The sequence below is a fragment of the Rhinopithecus bieti genome, unplaced genomic scaffold, assembly GCF_001698545.2.
Source record: "Rhinopithecus bieti isolate Rb0 unplaced genomic scaffold, ASM169854v2 scaffold_4655, whole genome shotgun sequence".
Classification (NCBI taxonomy): domain Eukaryota; kingdom Metazoa; phylum Chordata; class Mammalia; order Primates; family Cercopithecidae; genus Rhinopithecus; species Rhinopithecus bieti.
This window is the reverse complement of record NW_016804517.1, coordinates 777,839-800,246: the sequence shown is the minus strand read 5'-3', so window position 1 is coordinate 800,246 and position 22,408 is coordinate 777,839. Positions and strand designations below refer to the sequence as shown.

General features: G+C 39.7%; 1 protein-coding gene across 5 annotated transcripts in view; it reads right to left on the bottom strand.

Moving 5' to 3' along the window:
* Positions 1-22,408, bottom strand: part of LOC108527547 (phosphatidylcholine:ceramide cholinephosphotransferase 1) — a 320,286-nt gene that overhangs the window by 199,219 nt on the left and 98,659 nt on the right. For all 5 annotated transcript variants that reach the window (XM_017868867.1, XM_017868871.1, XM_017868868.1 and 2 more), the window contains one exon: positions 10,723-10,818. The gene's annotated coding sequence lies outside the window, so the exon portion shown is untranslated. The remainder of the gene's footprint in view (positions 1-10,722; positions 10,819-22,408) is intronic.

Genomic DNA, 22,408 nt, shown 5'->3' with positions numbered 1-22,408 from the left:
TGGCAAAGGAACCAGGAGAGGTGATGGAGTAGATTTGACTCTATGTTCACATACTAAATGCTATACCCACTAAAGCTAGAATCAGCAGCTTTTGTTGTAACCTCCCAGCAGCATTCTGTTTAACAAAGATCATTAGAGCATCCACTTCTATAGTAATAGCTATTTCCATCATCCAATTAGAGGCCAGAGAACTGAAAGGGCTGCACCTTTGTATTAGAATGAGGCATTCTGTGTAACTAATGACTTAACAAATCCTTATCCAAGTAGCTAACAAGATGATCCTTTGATGGTATTTAAGCCAAAGCGCATCATTAATTATTTATTTTTGTTGGTGTTATTTTTATTTTAAAGTCAGACTTAATGAGGTATAATTTGCATGCAGTAATCCAGTCTTTTAAGTGTACAGTTCAATGAGTTTTGACAAACACACACAGTCATGTAATCACCACCACAATCAAGATACAGAACAATTCATTTATCTCAAAAATTTCCCTATGCCCTTTGCAGTCAGTCTTCTCCCCGATCACACACTCCTGGCAGTGATGATCTATTTTCTAACCCTATACTCTTGCCTTTTCCAGAATGTCCTTTAAATTGAATCATAAAGTATGGATTCTTTTGAGTTTGGTTCCTTTCACATAATATAAGGCATCTGAGTTTCAGTCAAATAGTTGTGTTGTTCTTTCTTATTGATGAGCAGTATTTCATTGATAGGCATATCAGTTTGTTTATCCATTTACTAGCTGAAGGACAATTACATTTTTTTCAGTTTTAGCAGTTATGAATAAAGCTGTCAGAAGTATTAGCCTACACATTTCTGTGTGAATAGAGGTTTTCAATTCTCTTGGATAAAAACTTAGGAGTGAAACTACTAGCTTATATGGTATGTGCTTAACTTTGTAAGAAACCACCTATTTTCCAAAGTGGCTATATCTTCTCAGACTCTCACCAGCGATGTAGGAGAGTTCTAGTTGCTCTGTATCTTTGTCAGTACTTGGTATTATCCGTTTTTGTTTTGTTTGTTTGCTTTTTACTTATTTTAATGGTGTGTAGTGGTATCTCTGTGTTTTTTTTACTTTTGATTTTGAAATAACTCTAGACTCACATAGGAGATACAAACATTGTAGAATGTTCCCCTGTATCCTTCACCCAGCTTCTCCCCATATCTTAAGTAATAACAATACAATTATCAAAAGCACAAACTTGACACTGGGTACAATACTATTACTATTAATAAACTATAGTCCATGTTCAGATTTCACTGGTTTTTACATGTTCTTCATTGTTTGTTTGCATTTTTTTATATACAATTCTATAAAACTTTATCTCATATATAGATTTATATAACAATTTCCACAATCAGGATGTAAATCTGATTAAATAAATCAAAGCACATTATATATTGAAAAGACCCTTTTGGGATTGATTATAAACATCATCTGCTGGAAGCACTTTGGTCAATGATGATGTCTTTCTTTTGACCTTTTCCCTTACCACATTAAAAAGCCAATTGTCTATGCTCCAGCTGGTATGTACAAACCACAATTGCCAGAGAAGTTCACTTTCAGAATGGGTGTTTGTCCTGTTCATTCTTTCTTTATTATGTGCCAGACCCAGTAGAGGTAGAGTGGATAAAATAGCAAACAAGAGAACAGTACTTCCCGCCTTTAAAAGAATTTAGAGTGTGAGAGATATTCATTCACTCATTCATACACACACACACACACACACACACACACACACACAGTGACAAACACTATCCATGAATGAAAAGTAAAAAGTGAGATGAAAGGTTAAAACACAGTCTGGTTAAGACAGGGAGGAAGGTCCTTGTAAGCAAGCCCCATCCTCAGACTCAGTATTCAAGGCCTTCTGTGGAACCAGGGCATCCAAGCGCCAGAGCCACTGAGTATGAAATACAGAAACCAACAAGTTCTTAAAGCAGAATACAAAGAAGATGCTCAGGGCTTAAGAAATTCACTGAAGACTTCTTATCTTCTCCTTAAGTCAGAGTCTAGCCCAAAAGATATGCAGAGTTGGCAATTACCCATGTGATGTTACCTTAGGACACCCATAGGCCTATTTCTGCCTTAAAAGGTTCTTTGCAACCACCTGCCACATTGAGCCAAACGCTACTACTAGAGATCTTGTAGTTACAGAGGTCTCCCTCTGTTCTAGATGAGTCACAGAGAAATCTTATCAGAAAGTGGGAACACAGTAATCCATCACTGGCTTTTGGCTCCAGCATGACCCCCTCCTCTTGTCTGAGGGATCCACACTTATAAAATTCTTCAAGGTAAACTGCCCCTCTCCCCTTCTAACCTTTACATATTTTTGTCATTAATCTATAATGCTATTTGTCTCATGTCTCTCTCTCCATTCTATACTAATAATCTCAGAAGTCTGACTCATCTCTGTATCTCCTGGCATCTGTACCCTCAGCTCCCACGCACACAGTAGGTGTCAATAAACATTCAGCGAATGTTTACATTCAAGGTATAATTTCAGATTACAATGTCCACAGTAGGGCTTTGAGGGAGTGGACTGTGAGACAGATGGGTCGTAACAGGAAAGATACCAATCAAAGGCATGGGGAAGGTTATCCAGTTCAAGAAGCATACCACAGAGTAGCTGAATATGGCAACAGGATACTTGGGCACCTGAGAGAGGGCAGAGGCAGGACAGAAGGAGATGGTGTAAGGGAGTAGGAAACAAGACTTATCCATACGTGGTAGCACTCAGAACCAAGCTAGCACCTGTCAGGGAAAAAAAAGCAGACATACTCTGAAGCGGAAAGGAGAGAGAGAAAGGGCTCTCTCTCTCTCTGTCTCCATGACTTTGTTTATATGGACATCTGCCAAGAGCAGGGCTATGGGAGACCAGGAGCTCAAAAAGAAGCAAGCATTTGCAACAGCTGCTATGGAAGTCATCTAGGAAATTAATAAGAAATGAGATCAAGGACTTCAACTCACATACCAGTTCCAAAACCCTCTAGGGTCCCTCTGTGCACAAGGCAACGACCTGGGTTTGCCAGTCCATGAGGGCTGGGTCCTATCCTGCAATGCCTCCTGACCCAGCTATGAGGAAGTTCGCAGGCCGCCCAAGAGTTGATGGGAAAAGAAGACACTGTTCTTGGCTCTGCATTAATTGAGCCTTCCACATGTAGAAATTGTTTAGTGATTAGTAAGTGCAAGAACTCCCAAACCAAAACACCAATTGTTTTACAGCCTAAATTTAAAACTATCAGAAAATTATTCCAGCTCATATTTCCAAAACCACTGGCTTTTCAGCAGGACTGCCTCTTATCCAACACTTTGGCCTTTGCCACCTTGCAGTACCCGGGGTGATATGTGGACTATGGAAAGGAGATGGGGGACCCTGCAGCCAGCCACACTTACCCACTACAAGTCTTGAGGGTAGCTAGCCCTGAGAGCTCCCAGATAGAGGTCTGAAATATACCCCAAAATGAAGTAGGGACGTCTCTCCACAAGATTCACTTGTAATTTTTGAAGTATGCCTCATGTAGGTAACAAATGCTACCATTACAATGCTATTTTCCAAAATCACTGAGCTTCTTGGATGCAAGGTGTTAAGTACCAGCAGGTCCCCAGTCACTCAAGTTTCAGTTACACCAATTGCTTACACTTTCTCTGTCCTCACTAAGGTTTCAACCAAGAAGAACCTTGCTTCCTGGTAACACAGCGAACCACAAAGTAAAACAGAAACTGGCAACTGCAAGATGGTTTTCAATGGTCTCTGGGGAAAAACAGCAAAGCAGGTAGAACTGCCCCTCTCAGCTCCAGTTTGGAAAGGTCACCAGACACTGGTTCAGCTCTCTGGCCACCCCAAGGACCAGTTGTAGCTCCCAAACAAGTGCCCCTTCCCCCTAGGAGTGCTTGAGGCTTCAAAACTACCTTCAATGCTTTCTCTCCACTCCCATCCCAGGCCAAAACTGCCATTCCCAACCAGTTCAGCTAGGAAATGGACACTCCCAGGTGTGAATGACACGAAGCCTTCTTCTAATACAGAGACTGAAATAACAGCTCCAGACCAGATAGGATGTTAATATCTCCAAGCCCTCATTCACTCAAAAGCTATTACAATAATGTATCTAAAGATGAGGGTAGCACTAAAAATGCATTAAACGCATATTCATCAATTAATAAAATCAGCATTCAGCTTTATATTAAGCTCAAAATTAAGTAACTTAGGCCCAGACTGTTTCATAGTATTTACATACATTTTTAAAAAATATAAAGTACTTTAGCACAAATATTCCTATCCGCTGTTTCACGTCAGAAACTAGAACTGGGTTATTCTTCAACAACAGGACACTGCCAGGGAGCAGCAGACTGTTTACAAAATGACCCCAAAGAAACGTCACACTTCATGTATTTTCAAACCCATGAAGAACAGTTATGAATCAAAGCTGAATCTTAAATCTCATTTCAATTCCAACTTTCCTCCTACCAAAGGAAAGGAGGCATATTGTTAAGTTCAAAAGACCCAAACAAGATATCAAAAAGCTGCCTGTGAGCACCAAACAAAAGACATTTCATATAATTTATCTGCAAATGCTAAAAATGCAGTTCTTTGCGATTATGCCTCTGCCTACATGTCACTGTGTTTTGTCATAGGTATTTCCAAATGATGCAGTCTGAATGAAAAGTCCATTTTTCCAAACTCATAAAAGGGTGAGGAGAAGAAAAACTAACATTTTGGTGATTGTCTACCTACCATGTATATCAAACCTTTACATGATAAGTCTTTGAGATTGTTAAATATCCCTTAATATCTATTCTCCCTTTCTTCCTTATAACAAAACCCCCAGTTCTTTTAACTGATACCCAGAAAAAGAACCATAGTTCACAGAATCTTGCAGCTAGGAGTGGCTACGTGGCTATGCTCTAGCTCAGCAGTGCTCAAAGTCTTATGTGGCTCTTATGATTACATAGTGCTCACCTGGACAATTCAGGATGTGCTCCCTATCTCCAGATCCTGAGCTTAATTACATCTGTAGTCTTTTGCCATGTAAGGTAATATATTCACAGCTACTGAGAACTAGGTCATGCACATCTTTGGGGGCCATTAGGCCATTATTCTGCTACCACAATATGCTAGATATCCTAAGCAAAGTTCTTTACGGTCCTCAATAATTTTTAAAAGTATACAGGGGTCCTAAAACCAAAAGGCTTAAGAACCACTGCTGTAGCAAATAAACAGATTAAGGTAGTTATTAGGTGGGGAAAAGCAAAACTCAGCAAAGCTAAGTGATTAACCAAAGTCCTACAGACTATCAGCAGAACTTCAACTTGAACCCAGGCAGTTTGGCCTCGGTTCTGATGAACCTGGTATGGCTCCCTCTGTCCCATGCACCAGTCTCTGAACTCCCAGACTGTAGCAAGGGCCCAAAAAAAAGTTATTCTGTAGGCATATTTGCAGGCGTCAAACAGAAGATACAACAAGCACTCACATATGAATCTGGTGAGCAGGAGGAAGAACAGGTTGGAGAGGAAGGTGATTAAAATAATCCTAACTTTTCAAAATCTTATTTAGAAACATACTAACTCATTATCTTTTGTGAGAAAGGAGCAAAACGTTACAAATGGCCAAGTGTCCCAGTGCCAAGTCAAAGAGAGATGAGTAACCCTGCTCCCTAAAGAGGAACAGGATTGTGACTAAAGCACTGGAGACACGGAACACAGCTCTGGGTTATACGTCACAGCCTGGTCACTTGTCTTGACAATGACTGTCAAGCCCCACTTTTTAGCATCCTAACTGACATAAACCTCTGAAAGACAGCACACTTAGGCTGTGTCTCTGCATCGTTTTGATATGACCAGAATCCAACTTCATGGTGGAAAAGAAACAGCACTCAGGTGAATTCCGTTAAAAATCATGCTAATGATGCAACTCATAACCTTCAGAGGGACACATTTACAGAGAACTGACAAGTTCAAAGGGCCAGTTACTGCTTTGCCAAATCAAGTCCCTAGCCCAGGACAACAGAACCGGAGCAGTGGCAATGAGATGTCTTTCCCTCTGCCTGAGCAGTGTGCCATAGAGCCTGATGGCTTTGCTGGCACAGAAGGCTGGGCAAAGCTTGCTCAGGAAGCACTTGTCATCCCTGACAAGCATCTCCAGTACTACTCCATCACTTCCCCAGCTCCCCAAGTGAACCTTCTCGAGTGCTCAGCTTTCCAACCATTTGGAAAGCAAAAACCAGCAGAAGTGCCGAACTGACGGCCAAGAAAAACCCAAGGATACAAGGACGTAGATGGAAGTTACTACTCATTAGAATTTGCTATCAAAGGAAGGAAAAGCTACACAATTTTCTGATACTTTTATTTTTCAAATGAAAGTATAGAACCAATACCAGGCAATTCCTCAAAGAATCTCTCATCACAGAGCTCCGCATTTCCTAGGAATGTTTTCAGTGCCTGTCTTTCCTATGATTTACACTAGTATTACAAAAATCCTACCTGTAACCTACAAAGCAAAGAGACTGCAAATTAGAGACATGCCTAATGTATTACTTCCATCACAAAATCCACACACACTTGTCAGATCTGAGTAGCCTCTAGAAACATGTGGTTATCTATTGGTAATTATTCTGCTGCAGAAGGAATAATTTTTTTAAAAAACCGTTAAATCAGCAACCTCACTTGACATCCATTTTGAAATATTTTTTTCATGTGCCAAAGCCCAAGGCAAGTTAGCATTCTACAGACCAAAAATTTCATGCTGCCTTCTATGCCTGTTAAGGGGATGCAGAATGTAAGAACATGGAGCTTACAGAGATGATGCCTCTAATTCACAACAGCAAACATCAATTATCTGCACTCCGTGTGAAGAAGAAACGCATCCACGGGCAGAGACCCACAACTGACTCGTTTATATCTAGGACTCTGGATAGAAAGAAAAATGGCATTGTGACAGAAAATAGATTGGGAGGCATAACAAATTGGTGCTGAATAAGTATTCTGTTCTAACGAGTTATTTCAAGAGTGGTAATTCCAGTTTCCAAGGGAGTAAATATTCAACAGATTAACTACAAAAGGAACCCTGGCAAAAGTGTAAGGATATAGTATGTCATATGTTTAGCTAGCTTTCAAAAAGATCACTCTTGCAATATTTTCTTTATACTTAGGTGAAACAAAGGAAAGTAATAAACTGATAAAGAGTACTTAGAGAAAACTGATTTTTAAACATCATCTGAGCATTCCTAATTCAGGAATTGAGATGGATTAGATATTTGCAAGGCCCTTCTGCTATACTATAGTTATAGCCTGAATAAATTACATTTTAAAATACTTTTTAATGCACTGGTTAGCTCCGGGTAGAGAAACAAATCCCACGAGAATATAGTGGGAACATGTACTGTTCCTGAGCAAAGAACAGTCAGGAGTGAGCAAAAAAGAAAGTTGGAGTTGCCCTGGAGGTAACTATGAATACCAACCAAGGGGTGGGGCAACTAGACAGCCAAGTTTTGGCATGGTAGGGAAAGCCCAGCTTGAAACCTAAAGGAACAGGTATTCAAAGAGAAGAGAAGTGGTCCTGGGTCTGTAGTATCCTCCTGGCTCCTAGTACAAACAAAATTTCAAGAAGTAATACTTCAAGATTCCAAGAAATAATTATCAAGCAAATATTAGCATACAATCAAAACTCACCCTGTACACTAGGAAAGAAGCCCAAAAACATTTAGACCACCAAGGATTTCAGATGCTGGCATTATCAAATATAGGATATGAAATAACTGCTTAATGATGAGGCCAAAAAAATGAGCAAGCAAAATGAAACCATCAAAAAACACTCAGGCAGATTTAAGGCAGAAATAAAGATTTTAGAAATGTAAAAAACATACTCATTTGAATTAAAAATTCAATGGATAGGCTGAACAGAAGAGCCAACACAGTTAAAGAGAGAAGTATTGAACTAAAAGCTAAATCTTAAATTACAGAATGAAGCAGAGAAAAATGAGAAAGAAAATACTGAACAGAAATTAAGACATAAAAGATAAAAAGAGAAGTTCTAACTTCCATTTAATCAAAACCAGGAGATGATAGAGAGAATGGAGAAAAGACAGCATTCAAAGCATTGGGAGCCGAAAAATATTTAGAGTGGATAAATGAAATAAATTGATAGATACATGAAACACGAAAAATATAAACAGAATTCTTAAAAGAAAGCTGTAAATAGACACGTTGTAATGAAACTGCTGAACACCAAAGACAAATAAACAAACTTAGAGTAAGTCAAATCATCTACTAAAAAAATAGCAAATGAAAGATAAACAGATGTCCTGACAGCAAAAATGAAAGTTATGGACAATGGAACAGTATGTCCACAACACTGGGAAAAAAATAACTATCAACTAAGAACTGTAAGAGTGAAATAAAGACATTTCAGAAACCAAAATGAGAGACGTTACCACCAAAAGATTCTCAGGAAAAGAAAAAATTCTGAAGAAGCTAAATCTCATCAGAGGAAAGGTAAGGATAAAGAAAGGAAGAGGAATAAGAAATGGTAAGCATATAAAGTTAAAAAAATACCATCTCCATACAATAAAATTGACTAATTTGTATGGTGAAGCAAATAATAAAACTGATAAGCTGAAAAGAACATCTATGTACAGAAGGAGGGAGTCTTCATTAGGTTTTTTTTAACTATGAGTTTTGTATTATTCCAGAAGGGGATTAGAATACCTTAAATACTGACTGACTTTAAAACTTCTATGTGTGCACAATGTACTTTCAGGATAATCATTAGAAGAACAGAAATACAAGTTATAATTTCCAAATCATCAGAGAAAGAAAAACTGAATAAGAATATAAACCAATAAGAAGTTCAATCCAAAAGAAAAGAAAAAACAAAGATTAGCAAGAAAAACATTTTTAGTTTGTTTGTTTGTTTGTTTGTTTTTGAGATAATGTTTCGCTCTTGTCACCCAGGCCAGAGTGCAGTGGCGTGATCTTGGCTCACTGCAACCTCTGCCTCCCAGGTTCAAAGCGATTCTCGTGCCTCAGCTTCCCAAGTAGCTGGGATTACAGGGGCGCACCACCACGCCTGGCTAATTTTTATATTTTTAGTAGAGACAGGGTTTCACCACATTGGCCAGGCTGGTCTCGAACTCCTGACCTTAGGTGATCTGCCTGCCTCAGTCTCCCAAAGTGCTGGGATTACAGGCATGAGCCACGGCACCTGGCCGCAATGAAAATATTTGTACTATACAAACAGTTTCAAATTTTTTAGGCTATGTTTCAAAAAACAAAACAAAAGGTTGGGCGCAGTGGCTCAAGCCTGTAATCCCAGCACTTTGGGAGGCTGAGGCGCGCAGATCACAAGGTAAGGAGATCAAGACCATCCTGGCTAACACGGTAAAACCCTGTCTCTACTAAAGATACACAAAATTAGCCGGGTGTGGTGGCGGGCGCCTATAGTACCAGCTACTCAGGAGGCTGAGGCAGGAGAATGGTGTGAACCTGGGAGGCGGAACTTGCAGTGAGCCGAGATTGTGCCACTGTACTCCAGCCTGGGTGACAGAGCGAGACTCCGTCTCAAAAAAAAAAAAAAAAAAAAAAAAAAAAAGGGCAGAAACAAGCTTCATTCACTATATAATAAAAGACTGAAATTTTTGTCTAAATTAAAATTATGCACTCTGTTCTCCAAAGGATATTAAAGATGTACAATCACACTATTAATCAGGAAATAAAGATGACAATGATATACTATTTTACATCCACTAGCCTGGCAACAAAATACCAAATATTGGAGGGAACAGAGACAACAGATAAACTGTGATCAATTCTCCCCACAGAATTTAACTTAACCACTTAACCAGAAAAATTAAGTTTATTACCATTACATGCAACAAGTAAATCTTACAACACAACAGGGCAAAAAAAATGCAAGCTGCAGAATACTACATGCAATATACCATTCTGTTCAAGCTTAAAATTAAACAAAGCTAAGCAATATATCATTTGGAGATTATATATACAAACATAGTAATCAACATATATACAGACACAGAAATAGAACATAGAAACAGACATGGAATCAACCATGATGCTAGAGACACTGTTTCATTCATCTAACTTTTACTTTCTAGGTCAAGTTCTTTATCTCATCTCAGATTGGCACTCTGAACAGCACTAGATTCAACTGTTCAACTCCAGGGAAGAAGGTAGACCTGGTAACAGTGATCTTCTAGGATGAAAGCCTTCATCAAAAGCAATTCCAGACTAAGGGAAAAGGCATGCCCCCAAATGACATATCCTAGTTTATGTGACGTCACATAAACCTGGTTTATGTGACTTCAAATCCAGCAGCATCCTTTTCTGTCATTTCCAGAGACTCAGGCTGACACTGTGTAAACCCGGTTTATGTGACTTCAAATCCAGCAGCATCCTTTTCTGTCATTTCCAGAGACTCGGGCTGACACTGTTTCCTGTGGCCTTTGCCTTACGCATTTCTACCACCCTGGCCCAGACTGCTTGCCTTCTCCAACGAGGAAGCTGGCCTCTTCAAGTGTGTTTCCTACTTTCCCCAAACCACACAGGCCTTTTGTTGGCTAATTTTGCCCCTGGGCACCACAAAGGCCTGGAAGATCCCTTTATGCCAGAGCCTCACACAAAATCTCAGAACAAAGCAAGAGTGATTACAAGGAACTTCAGAACCATGAGTTCTTTGAGAATGGGTGAAATGCTGATTCTGACTTACCTATATTGTCTTTTATTACACACCCTCTGCTGTGTTCCAACTTTATTGTTCTTGAAATTCAAAAAGTCCACACTCCTTCAGTCACTGAAGCTTTACCTGGAATAACAAGGGCAGAAAATGAGGAAGGAAGCAACCAGAAGGAACAGAAGGGCCCACTTGGAAAAGAAACTCTTTCATAAATCAAATCAATTAAAAACTTGATATGTGAGAGAAATAAGGGCCACCTGGATGAGGAAAATCTCCACCTCAGTCTAAGCCATTTTAACTAAAACTATTAATAGGGGCAGGGCACAGTGGGTCACATCTGTAATCTCAGCACTTTGGGAGGCTGAGGTGGGAGGATCACTTGAGCCCAGGAGTTTGAGACCAGCCTGGGCAATATAGCAAGACCTTTTCTCTACAAATAATTTTAAAAATAGCCAGATGTGGTGGTGTTTACCTGTGGTCCCAGTCACTCAGGAGGCTCAGGTAAAAGCATCACTTGAGAATGGGAGGTGGAGGCTGCAGTGAGCCATGACTGCACTCTAACCTGGGCAACATAGCAAGACCCCATCTCAAAAAAAACCTATTAATGTCTTGTTAATAGTAACATGTTTGCAGAAGAAATCATTATTATTTACAAAGAGCTTTCACATGCATTTTCTCATTGGAGCCATAAGATCTTGAGAACAGACAAGCACCATTTTAAAATGAAGCAGCCAAAGTTCCCAAAGGTTAGGGAAATTGCCACCAATCACTCGGCCAGCAAGTATCAAAGAAGAAATCAGTGCCCAGCTCAACCAACCCTTGCTCCAAACTCTTCCATGACACCATACAACATAATAGCTTCAACTTGAATAGCAATATTTATTATTTCCTCCTGCATAGATATGCTTTCTTAGACAACAGATAGAATGGCTTTGCATGCTAAGTGACCGACACTGCGATAGGATTAATGTATTTACCACAGACAACCCAAAGGGTAGAAAATCCACACAAAGGTAGTCAAGAAACACCTTATCTTTTCTGCATACTCTACTTTTCTCTTTAAATCATAGTTATACTTGCTGGGATCTTTTGTTTTAGTTTTTTTTTCTTTTTTTTTTTTCTTTGAGACAGAGTCTCAGGCTGAGTACAGTGGCACAGTCATGGCTCACTGCAGCCCATGGGCTCAGGCAATCCTCCCAACTCAGCCTCCCAAACAGCTAGGCCTTCAGGTGCATGCCACCATGCCCAGCTGATTTTTTTTAGTAGAGATGGGGTCTTGCTATGTTGCCCAGGCTGGTCTCGAAATCTTGGACTCAAGTGATCTTCCCACCTCAGTCTCCCAAAGTGCTGGGAGGCATGCACTACCACAACTGGCCTTTAAATTTTTGTATTCGGAAATAATTTCAAGCTTACAGAAGAGTTGTAGAATAATACTAGTACAAAAGTATCCAGGTGCTCTTTACCCAGATTCACTTATTATCAACATTTAACTCATTTATTTAACCATTCACTCACTCTGTCCATTCATTCATTCGACAATTTTTTCTGAGCTATAAGGGAGATAAGTTCAATACAACACAGCACTTTACCTCTAAATACTTCAGAATTTATTTCCTAAGAAAAAGAATATTCTCTTATATAACCACAACATAGTTATCAGCCTTAGTAAATTTAATCTTTATATAATACTTTAATCTACTGCCATATTCAATTAACCCAATAACACCCTTTATAGTATTTCTCTTTCCTCCAATTCAGATCCAGTCCGGGGTTAGATACTGCATTTAGCTGCCATTACTCTTTAGCTTCCTTTCACCTGAACAACACCAGCTTTCTTTTGTCTTTTATGACTGACACTAACACTTTAGAAGAATACAGCCTCTCCCCCTTTTTATATTAATAGAACATTTCTATTTTGACTTTCATGGCATTTCCTCAGGTGATTCCTGATGATTCAGTTCGGGTTATGCATTCTCAGAAAACTACAAAAGTGATATTTTCTTATCTGGCTATCACATCTAAAGGCACAAGAAGTCCATCTGCCCCAGCTTGGTTATGTTAATTTTGATCACCCAGCCAAGGTGCTGTCCAACTTTTTCAGTGAAAATTACTACTTTTTCCCTTGTAGCTAACAAGTAATCTGTAGGAAGACACTTTAAGACCATGCAAATATCTTGTCCCTCATCAAAATTTCCCCCTAGATTTAGCATCCATTAGTGATGTCTGCCTGATAAAAACTTTATACTGTGATGAATGCAACATGCTGACTTTTCCGACTCCAGCAATCCCTCCATATTGCCATTCATTACTCAGCATTCCACATTGTTTACCAATATATCTATTTATGATCACCAGAGATACATGAAGTCCTATTTTTTCAATGACTTATAATTTATCCTTGTACTTATTTTGGTGCTCCAACTGTCTCAGACTTAGCCAGTGGGAAGCCGTTCAAGCTGGCTCCTGTATCCCTGTGACATACTCCCTCTTTTAAAAATATTTTCTTACTTTTATTTCCTTACTTTTTGATATTTAAAAAAAATACTATGGGTTCATCTTGTATCTACCCTGTCTCTGACCTGGATCCTGTCAATTCTCCAAAAACCACTGGTTCCTTTCCATGGAGAATGCTATTAGAGACCAAGATCTGGTATTACCCACTTTTATAGTCATTGTTCATATCTATTGATTATTATTTTGAATATGGGTCACAATCCCCTGCTACTTTGTATGCTTCTTTCCATTATAAGGTAAACAATTGGAGGGTGTTCAGTTTGGCTCTGGTGGCAGCTAAATTACTGGTGGGTCCTCTTGATCCTGCCAGTCTTGGTTTTACACTTGGTTAAGATGAGTCTATTTCACTTATGTCCTTAGTCCAAGCTTACGGCCCTTACTGTAAGGTATGGATGGTCTTTATTTCTAGGATGTGATGTCTCAACAGAATGGCTATGTGATGTCTCAATAGAATGGCTAAGGCATTCAGCAAGGTCTCTTCACCTTGCTAGGCCAGAAACTCAATCGCTCTCAGTAATACATGAACTTTGGTACCGCCATTCTGTTCTTAGCCTAGTAGCAGCTGCTCTTTGCAGGGCCTCACCCCTCGAGTAGCTCCCTCCTCTCCAGTACCCTGCCATACAAATCCCAGCCTCTTCAGCCGCCTTAAACTCCAATCTCTGCCCTCTCAATGCTATGAGACTACCATGCTCTGCTAGGGTTCACCTCCCTATATCACAGTGGGGAAAGTATTTAAGCAGGAAACCAGGGCAAATGTGAGTCCCCCTCTTGTGATTCTCTTCTCTCAAGGATCACAGTTCTGGATGCCTGCTGTTCACTGCCTGAAAACCACTGCCTCATAGACAGCAGTCCTGTTTTCTGCTTGTTTATCTTAGGAGGCAAGACCAGCACCCATTACTTCTCTCTTTTTCTCTTTATGCCTTTAATAGTAGATGATGACTGAGGAAGACAGGTCTTCTCTACTGGGAAGGGTTAAGACTCAAATATTTTCAATGTATAATAAATGCTCTTTACTTAAACATTTCAAAGAAACTCACTTTCTAACAATCTGTTTCTTACAAATGTATGTGCTTCCTTTAAGCACAACACTGTAGCAAGAAAAATGTTCTCTATCAGGGAGGCAATTCCAAACAAATGACACGGAAATGTCCCTGTTTCTTCCAAAAAGCTGACACTCACTTCAGATAGCCAGCTGGCTATCACTCTAACATGCATTTACATTCATTTCCATAACCCTTCCTCCTACTGGCATAACAAAGTAGTAGAGCCTACTCAAATTAATGAAAGTTAGTTGCTCTTCATTTCTCTTGTTTATGTGCCTGTTCTTAGGGATGGAGAAAAGACTCCTTTTCATATAAATCATTTTCTGGTATATTTCCCTGTCTACTTATAACCACTGTTGAGAAAATAATTAGAAAATAAATAATCAAAAATAAAACTTGCAACCCCAGATACAAAGCTAATCAAAAGAAAACTGGCAAATAAGAATAGTATTTTACCAAATACTGTGAGAAAACATGATTTTGCAATCGCAGAAAAATGGAGAACAAGTCTTTCCCTGCACAAGGCAGTAGATTTGTGCCTATGGCACACTGCGTGCACGTGTGCACACACGAGGCATTCCAAACACACAGTTTGCAGACTGAAATGTGGGACACCCTCTTGCTACTTCTTGGGCAGAATTCCTTCATATTAGAAATCCATATTTCAGCTCATCTAATTCATTTTCTCACAAGGAATCAATGCATGACAAGTTGTACCTTTCTTTGGTTCTCCTTCAGGTCCCCTGGATCTTCAAAGTGAGCATCTGATGTAAACAAAATGCTTTATTGTCCTTTTGTACTCCTCACTGTCCAGGCATTCCTAATCTTCTTGGGGCTCTTAGAACAGTCTTCTCACAGGTCACAATGTCTCCTATAGACCTTGTTGAATTCTGTTTCCTCAAGTCTGCATTTGTCCAGCACCCTAATGAGGTACAAATTCTTCTGTGTGACCCATTTCCCAGGAATGCAGTCTGAGCCCCCGGGCTTGATAAAACAAGAACTCCATGAAGTACTCCCAGTCCCCCTTACCATTTCATCTCCTAACACTTTATGCTCCATCACTAGTGAAAAACTTGTAGCCATTCTCCCTTCATGAAACACCCTTTTCCTCATTTCTTCTCTTGACTAACTCTGAAAATTTTTTCATGATCACCATTCAAAGCTGGATTAGTGCCCCAGCCCTGTGCTCACCTTTATAATAAATAAACTTCACTGAGTGCTTTCGATATGCTAAGCATGGATGGACACTTAACATGTATGATCTTATTTAGTGCTACTACCAGGTCTGTAAAGTAGGTGATATTTATTATTATCAGCCCATTTACAGATGAGCAAACATGAAGAAAGACTACACAGCATCCCAATGTCAAGCAGCTGGGGAGTGGTGGAGCCACAGAGTTCATAGGCTTTTCATTACAAACAACATGAAACATAATTAGTTGAAAAATTAACAGCATAATAGGTACTTCCAGGCAAAAGGCCCAGAATGTCAATGGTGACCCTATGACAACACTGAAAGGGTAAAAAGAAGATGAGAGTAACTCATCAGAATCCTTCAGAAGAGGGCGCAAAAAGAGACCTATAAACTAACATCAACTATAATGCCCATAATAAAGACCAAAATAGTTTACCAAGACACGGTGACCAGCAATTTCTAAGAACCAAGTAATGTACACATGGCTCAAGCAAAATAATATTTAAAAGAAGTGGCAGAAATAGGGAAGAATTTTCTTACTAGGGATTAGAAAAAAAGCATTACATCAAAGATTAAGAAGAGCTCTCAGAGGAAAGAATCTGGAATATTTGAATAAATCAATTCTGTCCTCAAGAAGTTCTTCTACTGGCTAACAAACAGCATCCTTTATTGGGTTTACATGTTGGCTCCTACACAACTTGAATGAGTGAAGATTAGTGAATAGGAAAAATCCTGTTGCACCCCATCTGGGTCCTGTGTGCCACAGATCAATATGCCCATTTCTGGCTCCAGATTGTGAAGGTGGGGTGTAAAGGAGGCATGAACAGGAATGCTGATGACGTGCTCCTTCCAAATGCCACCCAGACAGCCTCATGAAGAGCAAGGTAGAGAGGATCAGTATTTCAGTACAGGCATCACTCAAGCAGGTTACCCTTCTTCACTGGTAGAGACCAAGATGCTCGGTCTCTTGGTTAGACCTTGACTGTGAAGATCTTAATCTCACTTCAAAATAAAAATCAAGCAAGGTCAAAGTTATCAATGCTGGGCTCTACACTTCTCGGGAAAATTGAAAAACAGAAAAGAATCAAAAGTAGAAAAGTAAAGATCACTGAAATCTAATGTGAGGTATGAAATTCCCAGAGAAAGTTTTGTCTAGGGAAAACAAGGGAGATTCTACCACTTACCATAATTTTAAGCACTATTCTGCTATGAGCAATGGATAGTATTTTTCCATTTCCACCAAAGACAGAGCAGTGAAAACAACTTTAGCCTATAAGAATTTCAGCTTTAAGACAGTGACTTTCTCCAAAGCAAGAACTTTTAACTAAGGAGTCTATAGTTTGTATTCCGACGACAAAGGTTGCCATGTTAATTATTAAAACATAGAACTCCCAAATTGGTATTCCTGTAGAATATGTGATTTTTACCTCAGGAGCTGTAATAATAATCGATAATACAGCCACTTATTGAGTGCTTTGCTACAGGCCAAAAGTCACTCAGGGAGACCTGAGGGAAACCCCAGCTCTGCTAGTGCTGTGGGATTCACATGTGTATTAGTCCGTTCTCAAAGTGCTATGAAAACTACCTGAGACCGGGTAATTTATGAAGGAAAGAGGTTTAACTGACTCACAGTTCCACAAGCTTAACAGGAAGCATGACTGGAAGGCCTCAGGAAACTTACAATCACAGCAGAAGGCGAAGGGGAAGCAAGCACCTTCTTCTAACGGTAGTAAGAGGGGGTGGTCGGTGGGAGAAGTGCCACACTTTTAAACGATCGGATGTCAGAGAACTCACTCACTATCATGAGAACAGCATGGGGGAAATCCGCCCCCATGATCCAATCATCTCCCACCAAGTCCCTCCCCTGACACATGGGGATTACAACTCGAGATTTGGGTATGGACACAGAGCTAAACCATATAAACACACAATCTCCCTGCTTCAATGCACAACCTCTTCTCTACAGGGATAAGACCAATGCAAATTAAACTTACACTTACAAAATAGGATAATACCTGCTTTATGAGGTTTGAGAAAGGATTCAGTTAAGTTAATTTTATTTACCCTTGGTCTATCATGTAGCAAGCACTTCATAAATGTTAGCTATTATTACTGGCAAATAATTTTAACTTTACTTGGGTCAACTTCTTCCTGCTATTCAATCCCTGATTCTGTTAAAGGCAAGAGAGGGTGTTTAGGTCAATGAGACTAATACAACTTCAAGACAAAAAAGAACTGGCTGGCTGGGTGCACTGGCTCACGCCAGTAATCACAGCACTGTGGGAGGCCGGGGTAAGTGGATCATGAGGTCAAGAGATCGAGACCATCCTGGCCAACATGGTGAAACCCCGTCTCTACTAAAAATACAAAAATTAGCCAGGCATGGTGGTGCGTGCCTGTAGTCCCAGCTACTCGGGAGGCTGAGGCAGGAGAATCGCTTGAACCTGGGAGACGGAGGTTGCAGTGAGCGGAGATGGTGCCACTGTACTCCAGCCTGGTGACAGAGTGAGATTTCGTCTCAAAAAAAGAAAAAGAACTGGCCATGTGTTCAACCATTCAGCCCATCCACAGCCATCCACTCCCTAAGTAGACATTGATGGTGTACCCATCACGCATGGAGCACTGGGGTAGGCCTCTGTGCGGAAAGTCAAAATGAAAATGGCACAGCCCACAGCATTGCTCAAAGGACATCATCACCTTATTGTTAATCACAAACACTTGTGGAATATTCCCCATGTGCCAGACAGTGCTGCAAGCAATGTGTGTGTGTGTACATGTTTGCGCACATACTTTTAAGCATCTATATTTGCTCTTTTAATCCTCAAAATAACCCTTTAAAGTATTACTTACTTTCCCTAATTTACAGATGAGAAACTGAGGCACAGAGAGAAAATATAACTTGCTCTCGGTTGCACAGCCTATAATTGGCAGAGCTGAGATTCAGCTCCTGGCTATCCAGTTTCAGAGTCTTAGGCTCCTAGCCACTTCATACGCTGCCTCTCCCTAGACATGTCCGCTAAGAACTAGAGTGAGAACAGACTATGATAAGGGTCCAGTAGGAACATAAATAAAGTGTGGTGTTTATGGGTTACTTGTGCTATCTTGACACATAACAGAAAGAAGAAGAGGCCTTTAACTAGAAAATGATGTTTAAGCACACCGTAGCAACCCAGACTGAAAGTCATCCAAAAAACACTTGTGTCTGTCACCTTGAAGAGCCATCTTCTCAGTTATTTAACACATGCTACAGGGAAAGAAGAGGGCTAAGAACCTAGGCTTAGAAGTCAGACATGCCTGGATTTGACTGGCAGTGGTCTTCAACAAATAAATTACTTGACCTGTCTCTTCAATATCCTCATTGTAAGGATTAAATGAGAAAATTTATGAAAGAGTTTAGTTGTAGGACATGGCTCTAAGTACTAAATAAATAAAATAATAAAAATATTAAATAAATAAATTGTTGCTATTTTCCTTCAAGACTCATTCCTAAGTAATATTTAAGAGTACCAAGTACACAATATCAGTCTATAAACCAAAAAGTATGCAACCTACAGGATTTGAAATACATTGTGGATTCATTATGATATCAATAAGTATGAACTATTAGAGCCCCAAAAGTATGATACATCTGTGTTTCAAAATGCTAGAGAATAAAAAGTCCTTTAATCTTATGAGATAAGAGCAGTTGTGTATTAAGGGACTACTTTGTCCTCAGTCCTGTAACAGGTACAACACAGATTTTACTCAATCTTCAAAACCACTTGGGGGTTTGTCAAATGATCCTGATTTTACAGATGAGGATTCTGAGTCTCTCAGAGGTTAAATGATTGACTCCAGGTCACACTACCAATACACAGCAGAGATTATTGCTTAAAAACAACAGACTTACCAGTGAGGCAGTCAGAAACATGGCCATTCCGCAAAGCATTTCCTTGGCACCCAACAGCAACATTCCAATATTATCAATGTCTAATCCCCATTGCACATACTGTGCTTTAAAGAAGCCTAGGCTGGGCGGTAGCTCACACCTGTAACCCCAGCACTTTGGGAAGCCAACGTGAAAGGATCGCTTGAGCCCAGGAGCCCTAGACCAGCCTGGGCAACACAGGGAGACCTCTGTGTCTACAAAAAAATAAAAACTAGCCGGGCTGAGGTGAGAGAATTGCTTGAGCCCAGGAGGCTGAGGCTACAATGATCCATGATTGCAATAGAGCAAGACTCTGTTTCAAAAAAAAAAAAAAGGAGAAGAAGAAGCAGCCTAAATCACTGATTGGGAGGTTGTGATATGCCACTGGTGAAAGTGACATACTACTAGAAAATACTACTAGAAATCTCATTCCATCATCCAGTTTAGTCAGAATGTCCCTTGGAAACATTGTCAACGATGGGTAATTACAAATTGCCACAGCTATCCAAAAGTGACTATATTTCCACAGCAACACATTGGTTCCTACAGCTGGAACATGGGGAAAACAAAGGAACATCAATGGCATTAGACAGGATATGTGTATGTGTTTCGGGTAGGTGTGGATACAGCAGGAAAAGGTAAAGCCAAAGATCCATTTCTAATTTTGTTGATAGCAGAACATCCTTACCACCAATGTTCAAATCAATTACTTGTAAACATTTTTGTTTACGGTTTTCTATGTGTCGTCTGTCCTCAAGAAAAAAGAAGGAAGCAAGAAAGTTCACTATGTAAATTCTAAGACTCAACTCTGCCTCTAATACTTCCAGACTATAATTGCCATCCCTGAAAGGGCAGAGTTCATATTTTGGAGACCACTGTATCCTTACCACAATATAATGCTAGGTAAACTTAGGCCTTTAATAAACAGGGATGGATGTTCACATTCAGTCATAATACAAAATGCAGAGGAAAAAGGTGTGAGGGGCTGCCTAAGGAGGATTACTTATTATTAAACTGCTCTTTGGAACTTAATAGTCATAGAAACGTGGAATTACAGGAGGTTCGATTTTCTGAACTTTTTTTGAATGAGCACATCTTACACTTCGGGGGTGAAAATGCCTCCCTATTCCCTTTGACTATTAAAAATATTTGCCAACAGTATTAAATACTTACAGGTCTAAAAAATGCCATCTAATCGACTATTCCAGAAATATGAATCATATATGCAAAAATTTATTGTAGCATTGTGCTTGACACAGCAGAAATAAAGAAGAACAAGGCTGGGCCAACTACGGTTGAATGGAGGGACAGACGCTAAACAAATAATTACCATACCGTACCATACAACTGGTGCTTTTGGAAAAGGAAAACCATGTACTGGTGGACCCAGAGGAGGGAATGACTAACGCTGCTTACATTTCAATCCCACACCATAAGAAAAGGAGTTTTCTTTCCTCCAATATTCTTTGCAATTTCCTTGTCCAATCTTCACTATTTCCTTTAAAGTGAAAAAGCAGCACAGTCCCTCTGTATACTAAATACTCCTAAAGAGCAACTGTGTTTCTCAATCATCATCCCATCCCCCGAAAACCTGCACGTTGCCTTAAATAAGAAGTTTCCGCAAACTAATGATCAGCCACCCTGTTAACACATAGTTTGATTATTTTAGATTAGCTTCATCAGAATTTTTTTGGCCCTAGTGTTTCCTCCAAAATTCCTGGCCTTCTTACAGTCAATTAAACTGTATGTGCTTTCCTATCCAAAAATCTTAAAGACACATATTTTTCTAAAATTTTCTAACACCATCATTAGAAGTTCATTTCATTACATAATTAAAAATTAACTTGATAATGCTGTCAGTGTGACTGAACATTAAAATTATTTCTAAATTTCTGATAGGACAGAAAGGGAAAAGGGCAGGCCACATAATTCTAATCAAAGGAAAATATATAAAAGGGCTTTCCTCCTAAAGGAAAGCAGAATCTTCTTTTTTTTAGAGACAGGGTCTCACTGTGCTGCCCAGGCTGGAGTGCAGTTAGCATGATTATAGCTCACTGTAGGCTTGAATTCCTGGGCTCCAAGCGATCCTCCTGCCTCAGCCTCCCAAATAGCTAAGACTACACGTGCGTGCCACCACACCTGGCTAATTTTTTTTTTTTTTGTGTGTGTGTGTGTGTGTGTGTGTGTGTACTGACGGGGTCTTGCTATGTTACCCAAGCTGGTCTCAAACTTCTGGCCTCAAGCAATGCTCCCGCCTCGGCCTCCCGAAGCACTGGGATTATAGGCATGAGCCACTGCATCCAGCACACAATCCTCTTTTTTAACAATAGTTTATATAATACATGCAAATGCAGTGTGCTTTCTTCCATTTTCACTAAAAATCTATGAGGATAATACTAAAGTGTGCCTCAGGGAAAAGGATATTGGAAAGGGAGGCACTGAAAATGTAGAAATAAACACCTTTTTCTTATTTCAAGTTAAAAAGTACTAGATAAGATGACTGAAAACATATCGAGCAGGGAGGTTTCACAAACAGGATGGTCTCTAACACAGGACCTTCTAGGAAACCCATTTGGATGTGGTCTTTTATACAGGACAATCCCAGAAAAAACAGAAAAGGTTTTCTGAAAATTCAACAACTACTTCACTATTCAGAAAGTCGTCATCTCACTTAGCTAGGGCAGGCACCATTTATACCTCAGCCCCACCACCTGATTGATCTGAAGCTTGTTATCAGTGAAAATCTTGCTATCACCCATGTGTGCTCATGGGTTTCATATTTTAAATGGAACATACATGTGTAGAGTACCTGTTAGTACCTTACTCTCTGCTCAACTTTTACTTTTCTTAATAGTAAAAAGCTATTCTATTTGTTTGGGGAAGTGCCATACTTTACTATTCCCTTATCTTTGTGCATCCTATTAATTTCAAAGTGACTTAGAGCACACTGTTCAATAAACATGATATAAGTGTTTGGTACACAATCACCCACAAGCTGCTGCTCTACAGGTCTGTTAGCATGGTTAGTACTGAACCAGAGGTAAGAGCCAGTCACTGCAC